The sequence below is a fragment of the Rutilus rutilus genome, assembly GCF_951802725.1.
Source record: "Rutilus rutilus genome assembly, chromosome: 2".
Classification (NCBI taxonomy): Eukaryota; Metazoa; Chordata; class Actinopteri; order Cypriniformes; family Leuciscidae; genus Rutilus; species Rutilus rutilus.
The window spans coordinates 56,868,210-56,877,571 of NC_140210.1; positions in this window are offsets into that span (position 1 = coordinate 56,868,210).

Below are 9,362 nucleotides of genomic sequence, written 5' to 3' on the forward strand. Positions count from 1 at the left end.
GGAACCTGGTTCCTGGACAGTCTGTCTGGTCCTATATTTAGGAGCCCTGGCACGTGCGCTGCTCTCAGCGAGGGCAGGTTGCTGCGGGCCCATATCAGGAGGCGCCTGGTTAGCCTGTACAGAGTCAGGGACCTGAGGCCGCCCTGGCGATTTATGTAGGACACCACTGAGACGTTGTCTGAACGTATTAGCACGTGGTGTCCCTTTATGAGGGGACAAAAGCGTGTGAGCGACACATTTCGAGGCAGTTGATATGTAAGAGCTTCTCCTGCTTTGACCATTGGCCAAAAAGCGGTCTGCTCTCGAGCAGCGCTCCCCATCCCGAGGTGGATGCGTCCGTGGACACCACCATCACTCTCGAGGAAGTCCCCAGGCTTACACCTGATTGGTACCAGTCTTTTGCCTCCCAAGGTTTCAAAGCTGCAATGCATGCTTGATTGACCTTGACGCGAAGCCGACCGGAGGCCCACGCTGTGCGTGGTACTCTCTTTCTGAGCCAGAACTGCAGTGGGCGCATGCGCAGAAGGCCCAACTGGAGAACTGAAGATGCTGAGGCCATCAGACCGAGCATCCTTTGAAAGGCTTTGAGAGGGACTATCGCGCCGCAGCGGAACGAGCCGGCTGCGCGCCGAATGTCCAGTGTGCGCTGAGATGACAGGCGTGCTGTCATTAGCAGCGAGTTCAGCTCTATTCCCAGAAAAGATATAATCTGTCTGGGGAAAAGCGAGCTCTTTTCCCAGTTCACTGCGAGACCGAGATTCTCGAGGTGATCGAGTAAAATGGTCCTGTGCTCTACGAGCTCTGAGTGAGATTGGGCTAGAATCAGCCAGTCGTCCAGATAGTTCAGCACTCGTATGCCCCGTAATCTGAGGGGTGCGAGCGCTGCGTCCATGCACTTCGTAAATGTACGGGGTGCCAGGGACAAGCCGAAAGGCAGGACTGTGTACTGATATGCCTGGCCCTCGAAGGCGAATCTCAAAAATCGCCTGTGACGTGACGCTATCTGTATTTGAAAATACGCGTCCTTTAGATCTATTGACACAAACCAGTCCCCCTGGCGGACGTGCGCGAGGATTTTTCTGGTTGTGAGCATCCTGAACTGGCGCTTCATAAGCGCTCTGTTCAGCTGCCGCAGATCTAGTATGGGTCTGAGACCCCCGTCTTTTTTGGGCACTAGGAAGTATCTGCTGTAAAGCCCCCCTTCGCTTGAGCTTGAGATAGGGGTTCTATAGCCCCTTTGCTCAACAGTTTCAAAATCTTGGCTCGAAGTAGATGAGCTACTTTCGATTCTACCGTGGTCTCGACGCGCGCCATGAAGCGGCGAGGGCGTCGGCGAAACTGCAGCGAATAGCCTTCTTTTATGATGTTCAGCACTGTTGATTTAAAAATCTTGCTTTCCCCTGTTGTTTGATTTCATGGAAACAGACACCAGTGATTTTGCCAAGATATCTCTTATTTATTTTATATAAGACATAGGAAAAAGAGACAATGGATAAAACGAAGGTCGTGATTCAGCTTCGCAGTCATCTTCCATCTCTTTCTGCTTTTCGGACAGAAGGGCTTGGTTTTTATAGCCAACATCTCGTCACCTCTCTGCCATAGACAAAGACTATCAGTTATTGTATATGTTGACCAGAAAACTGCATTATCATGAAAACACATGATGTGAAACACATGACTATAATGTAACTAAAACAGTACATCACCAGAGAAACATGTGGTTCCCATTAACAATGTATCTCCTTATGCTATGCTTGGTAAACACTGCACAAACATTTCAGTCTAACTCCAACACACTCAAAGTCTCACAAAGTCTCTCCTCCATGATTCACAAAATACAATTGATTACAAATGATTATAAATGTATATATAAAAATTATAACACAGATACATAATACTACTGATTAATAATACTACTGATTATGAATATTAATAAAAAGTAATAATAATACTAAAAACAATATTAGATAAAAAATTTTAGTCTTCAGTCCCTCCACTGGAACTACGGCCGTCAGTTCCACACCATCATTCCCAGGTGGCCAACCTATTGAAATTGACAGTGAGGAGAAATAGCAGACCAAAAGAATAAACATAAAGGACAGAAGAATAGAAACAGAAAAGAAGAGAAACAAAACAAAGAACAAAATAACAAAGAACCCAACCCTAGTCATGTCCCCGCATACTATGTGTCATTTAACATCTATGTGTATGCATTTAAAAAAATGAACCCCAATCATCTAAGAAAAGAAAAACTAATACGTCTTCTGCCAGTGCCTCGACTCGTTAATTACTTAACTCCTCAAGTTCCTGGCCAAAACAACAAACTAAAATAAACGTTGATGTTAAAGGATTCTATCCCTTGGGGTTGAAAATCAGTAAGTGGGTGTTCATTGTTTGTGAGGTTGTGTTTTGTAAGTATTATAGAATGTGTAAAATCTCCTATTTCACTCCAAATTTCCCATTCTCGGATCTATCCATTTGGTTAATAGTAACCAATTTAACAGGTTTGGTACTTTTCCTTCTAGTAACACATATGATGAGTAGTATTACTAATAAAATCACCAAGACTACTACCATAGTCAAAACTATCCATTCCGACCACGACAGATTTCCTGGAATTTGCGATAATTTAGTCTCAGACATTAATTTAGCTATTCCATTCGCTACGATAACATGACCCATTGCTTGAATTCCCTCCTCTTGAGCTGCTTTAACACTCTTTTTAACTATTCTAACCATTTCAAAGAGTTCATAATTCCTTTCTTCTACTAAATCATTATTCCACCATTGTGGCTCTAACTGCAACAATTGCACATGTGGAACATGAATTCCACCCAAGTGAAGAGGATAGAGAATCTCAAGACAAAACGGATCAGGAGGAATTGGACACAACTTCCCTCCGTATATCATATTTTCACTTATCCCATCATGTAATATGCACCACTGTGCTTCTGACACCTGCCATGCACCTGTGGCTTGTTCTAAAGGAACTACTTCCCAAACTGCAGATCCATTAAGAGATAAACTAAACATTGTAGAGCATGAGCAAATTACCCACTCATGTTCCTCAACACAACAGTCTGTGGTAGAAATCATTGGTGTATCACCTTCAGTCCAATATCCATTCTTTCCTAATCTAATTACTGAATTCCCTTGTCTAACCCCCATTGATTGGAATCGTCTAACTGTCATAATATTGCGCTTCCCATATTGAGGCCATACTATAAACAAAGGTAAAGTTCCAGAACCTGACAACAAATTTTCATTAATGGCAATTTTAACTAATGGAACATGTTTAGCAGAAGTCAAATTAAGTTGATTACCAAAAACCACTAACAAAGATTCCGCTATTCGTTCAGGAACTTGACCCATTCGAATAACTTGCATATCCTCTACCATTTGGTCCTTCAAATTCTGAGCCAAAAATAAACATGCCGCACGATGCATCTCAAAATTAGACGATTTCGTTAATGCATCTGCCAATTCCTTCGCTGCATTATTAAGATGCTCACCCGCTGCTATAATATGTAGAGAACCTTGAAGAGCCTCAGTGAGTCCTTTCCCAGTCATTGTTCCCACCCACTGAGTGTATTTGCTTAGTTGGTTCATTTGAGCAGTATTACTAATTGAATTGACAGAACCAAATACCCCCGCTATGTCTCCCCATATACTTCGAGATTTACGATTTCGACTTCTCAGAGGATCTTTAGAGGTATAATATTTAATTTCTTTTTCCAACCAACTCCGTATTTTTGTGAAATTTCCACAATAGGACTGATCAAAAACAGTAAGAAGAGATATCAAGTTATAATTAATGCGTTGTCGCACCATGTGGGCTTCATTTATCAAGGTTTTGGTTTCTTTTGCTAACAAGATACCATGAGCTGGTGCAACAGTTGTACTTGGACAAATTTTAGCTTTGTTTGTCTTTTCCGCAGAAAGATAAAAACACCGTCCAATTTCCCCAGTTTCTAGTTCAGTCTCACAATATTCATTCTCATCTTCTGAATGCCATACTCGTACATAATTTCCCTTGAATCTTGTTGTCCCCGAGGAAGTATCCCTTAGAAACCCCTCACATGGCAACACTATAGGATAGATACAGCCTTGAGCTAATGAATCCCATATTGTAAGCATGTGGGTACGATTCAATATGAAATTAATTTCCACATTAGAAGATGTTATGAGGTCTAACCCCACAATTTCACATTGTTCTTTTGAACAAATTTCTCGTCTTTGAGCACTACCAGAATATCCCCCATCTTTCACCGGCCAGATTATTCTGCTTTTGTAACATTGATGATGAAAGTTACATCCACCATAGATGCCCTCACGATATTTAGCAAGGTCTTTATCATTACGTGGCACCCAATCCCATAATCCCCATTTGGAAATAAAGGGAAGAGTAAAATGTTGGCCAGATTTCAGAGTTGCATTCCGAGTGATTTCTTGAACTCGAGGAGTCCATAAAGCCTGGCTTCCTTGGTAAATGCCAAGTAAAATTAAAAATAAGCATACCATTGTCGTTGGGTATTGAGAATAACTTGCAACCATCTGTAATCAATGTCAATGGAATTGAACCCTGAAATGGAAGCAGAGAAATAATTAAACATCACTTCTTTGTTCCCAATCTTTAAAGCTAATGGATGAACAGTGCTCAATATCAGGCCATAAGCCATCATTATAATTTTGTTCATTCACTAAGCAAGGTTTAACTTGTGACCAATGATACCATCTATCTGTTCCTACCCCCTTCCCTTTAAGGCAAACACTTGTGTCAGTTGTTAAGAGTATCTCATATGGTCCCTCCCATCTAGGTTCTAAACCTTTCCTAGCAATGCGTTTGACCATAACAAAACTGCCTAACTCAGGAATGTGTGGAATGTCAGTAGTGGTATGTTTTTCATCCCATTGCTGTTGAGCTTCGCGCACTTTCTTATTATTGTTTTTGGTAGCTTTGTCCAGCATTGTGAGATAGCGTCGTAACTTCTCTTGGAACAAAGTAGAATCTCCTCCCGTTCCCGCAGGTGGCGGAGCATCAGGAGGTAGAACCATTGCTCTTCCAGTCATCAGTTCAAAAGGAGTTAGTCCCGTAACTCTGTTTGGAGTTGTTCTCAAGTTCCACAGAATAGCAGGTAATAACTTATGCCAACCTTGGCCAGTTTGCAGAATGGCTTTGGTAAGAGCGGTTTTCAACGATCTGTTCATTCGTTCTACCATGCCTGAGCTTTCCGGATGGTACGGAATGTGAAACTTCTGTTTGATCCCCATCAATTTCATTGCTTCCTTCATCAGTTTTCCAGTGAAGTGAGTTCCATTGTCAGAATCAATTTCATATGGAAGACCCCAGCGAGGAAAAACTTCTTCCACCATTACTCGTGCTGCCGCTTCAGCTGTGCAAGTTCTCGTAGGGAATGCTTCCACCCACCTAGTAAATCTGTCCATGATTACTAGAATGTATTGGTACCCTCCACTGGGTGATAAAGGTCCTGTGAAATCGATTTGGAGGTGTGTCCATGGACCTGTTGGTCTGGGTGCATGTGACATTCGCACCTTTACAGATTTTCCCACATTTGCTTTCATGCAAATTAAGCATCTTCTACAGTAATCATCAATGTCTCTCATCATTCGTGGCCACCACCACGTCTCGCTGATTTGAGCTTTCATTGCTTTTGCTCCAGCATGCACTTTTCCATGATACAGCTGCATTAGTTCTCTTCTTGTTCCAATAGGCATCACCACTTGTCCTGTTGGAATTCTCCAAATGCCTTGATCATCCTCTTTCGCTCCTGCTTTTATCCATTGTTCTTTCTCTTCATCTGTCTCTGTTTGATATGACAGAAGATGGCGCTCAGGATTATCTTTGCTGTTTTCCTGTACCATGGTAACAGGAGTAAGAGGTAGTAAAGCTGCTTCTCTAGCTGCTGCATCTGCTGCCGCGTTTCCTTGACTTTCTTTGGACTTGTCTGATTGATGTGATTTTACTTTGATCACGGCTGCTTCTCTTGGTAAGTGACATGCTACAATCAAGCGACGAATTATGGAAGCGTGTTGTATTTCGCTCCCGCTACTAGTGATAAGTCCACGTCTTTTCCACAGAGCAAGATAGTCATGGACCACACCAAAAGCATAACGACTATCTGTGTAGATGTTGACTCGATCTCCTTCTGATAGTTCAAAAGCTTCCGTAAGTGCCGTGAGCTCAGCTACTTGTGCTGAAAATTGCCCCGGAAGAGCTCCTTTTTTCACAACAGTTCCATCTACTTCCACTACAGCCCATCCAGTATGTCGTTTTCCATCAACATAATAACTGGATCCATCAACCCATAACTCCTTATCTGGATTTTCAAGAGGGATTGGATTAACAGGACCATGGCTTTCCTCTTCTACTTGTTTTTCACACTCATGTGGTGTTCCCTCGTGTGGTTCTAGCATCATTGTTGCAGGGTTAAGAGATGTGTCTCTGATTATTTCCACTCTCAAATCCTTGTTCAACAAAGTTGCTTCCCATTTTGCTCTTCTTGCATCAGTTATGGTCTTGATGTTTGTGTTGTTCAACAACGTCACTATACTGTGTGGAGTGTGCAATATGATAGTTTGTGCTCCTATCAAATTTTCGACAGCATCCACTGCCCATGTGGCACCATCGAGAGCTTGTATACATCGTGGTTGACCAATCATTGTGACAGGAATCTTTGTGGAAAAATATCCAACTGGTCTGTATCGATCACCTGGTTTTTGACACAGTACTGCTGAGTAGGTCTCATTTCCCACCCTGGTCCACAAATGGAATGGTAATCGTCCATCGGGAAGTCCCAAGGCTGGGGCTGATGTCAGTTTCTCTTTCATAGACGTAAATGCTTCCTCAGCTTCTGGTGTCCAGGTTATCTGCTCCACTCCAGGCTTTCCTCCCTTGTACAAGTCGATGAGAGGACAAGTGATGCTGGCAAAATCAGGTATATACTGGCGACAGTAGTTGAAAAGTCCCATCACCTTCCGTATTCCTGTAACTGTTAGAGATTTTGGGAGTTGCCGTAATGCCTCTACACGCTCTGTTGTCATTCTCCTTCCCTCGACAGATATTTCTTGGCCCAAGTAGATAACCTTGGTTTTGGCCAGCTGTGCTTTGTCGGGATTGACTTTGAATCCTCCTTTCTTAAGGGCTTGTAGGACAACATTCAGAGCAAATATGTGGCTGTTTTCATCTGGGCTTGCAATCAACAAGTCATCCACGTATTGGAGGCAAACACTTCCTGAGCTCTCAATTTCAGCTTTTCGCTCCGTTAAGAACTGGTCCAAAGTTCTGTGAAATACCACAGGAGAAAGATTAAGACCTTGTGGGAGTCTGTTCCAGACATACTGTTTTGCACCCACTGTGAAGGCCAATTTCTCTTGAGATCTTTCATCAATAGGTATAGACCAGAAAGCCGACAGTACATCTAATACCGTGAAAATTCTTGCATTTCCTGGAACATCATTCAGAATGGTGGCAGGATTGGCCACAATAGGATGCGGTTTTGGTGTTACACTGTTAAGTCTTGTGTAATCAATGGTTAATCTCCATGAGTTATCCGATTTCTTGACAGGCCAGACAGGACTATTAGTGGTTGATGAAGTTTGTCTGATGATTCCTTCAGCTTCCAAGTCTGCCACTATTTCTTCCACGGCTTGTCTTGCTTCAGGTCGGATAGGGTATTGTTTATGAGGGGCATGTATCGGTCCCTCAATAACAACGGGATCAATGTTGGCTTTACCGCAATCCAATTTGTGTTTAGCCCAAACATCTGGATATAAACTGCACAGAAGTCCCCACACACCGTCTTTTCCCCAATCTCTGATAATTGGTTTTGCTGTACCAACAGACGTTAGATTACATGTGCGATCTTCGTGTGGTATTATCCCAGCTGTTGTAGCAATTTGACGACTGTCGGTAAATATGATCATGTTCAACAATGGAAGAATGTCCATGCCAATAAGGCTTCCTTGTGAATTCGGACCCACCCAGAAAGATGTCCATAAGACTTCATCTTCATGTATTTGCAAAGGAACTTGTATACTTTTGCGAAATTTAGTGATACCTCCTCCAACTCCTTCAACTTCCATAGTTTCATCTGTTGTAGGTAGGTTCAGATCTGTTATTGAAATCGCCGCTCCTGTGTCGACCAAAATGTCACATGGGTGGCCCCCTATTAATGCATTGACGAAAAGGCGATTGTCTCTTTTCTTACTAATACAGGGGGCCGCTGATTCCTATTGCGGATGCACAATTCCCTCTATGAGCTGACGGACTTGTGCTTCAGTCCACGTCTTCCCTTGAGAGGTTTCATCATGTTTTTTCGCACTGACTTGTTTAAATGATGGACCTTGACCTTCTGCTCCACCTCCTTTAGCCCAACAATCTTTTATTGAGTGGCCACGCTTTCCACAGTTGGTGCAGAAAATCATCCTCTTCTTTGTGTCCATGTTGTATTGAGCTGTTGCCACTCCTCTTCGATTTGGCTTGTTTCCTTCTTCCTTGTTTGATCTCATAGCCATCTCTAAACGCCCCGCCCATTGTAAAATTTGATCATATGTCTCACCTGGATTGACTCCAAGTGATAAGGCTTGTTGGTATTTTGTACTAAGTCCATCCACAAGTGTGTCAGTGAACTGTACATCATCTCTGTCAGGTTGTTTCTTAGCACAGAGAGCCCATCTCTCGTAAGCATTCCACTTACGCAGAGCATATTCATCTGGAGATTCATCATCCTTTTGCTTAATCAATGTCACTAATGTGAAAGGAATTTTTCCGCTCCCCAAGATTTCTTGGATTTCTTTTCGAAACACATCTAATGCTTGCCAAAGACCCAGGGGTCGCCCCTGGTCATCAACCCACAAATTTACCCATTGGGCTGTTGTTATCGAAGCTGGCAAGCGTTCCCATCTGTCTCTTGGGATTTTAGCTTTCACAATGGTGTGTATGTCTTTTAATGTCATTTGATGTGCTTCAACCAGAGAGTCTAATTCTCGCCAAAACTCCGTGTTTGGATCTTGTCTCTTCAAAGGAGGCAAGGCTGTGAGAATAGCTTGACGCTCTCCTGGTGTGAATGGTCTCTCTTCTGTCATCATTTCAGATTGTAAGTCTTCCTTTTTAACAACAGGTGAAGAAAATTCAGGACCGATCTTGTCAACTGTGATCATGTCGTCATCTCTTGTCTCATCATCCCAGTCAGATCCATAATTACGAGCTGGTGTACATCGCAACATGTCTCTGTTTGGCTGGGCTGATTTAGATCTTGTTATTACTGGAGCTGCTTGTGCAGATGCAATGTACATCTTGTCAACTGGACCTCCATTTGATCTCGAAGGTTGAGACTGTGTCA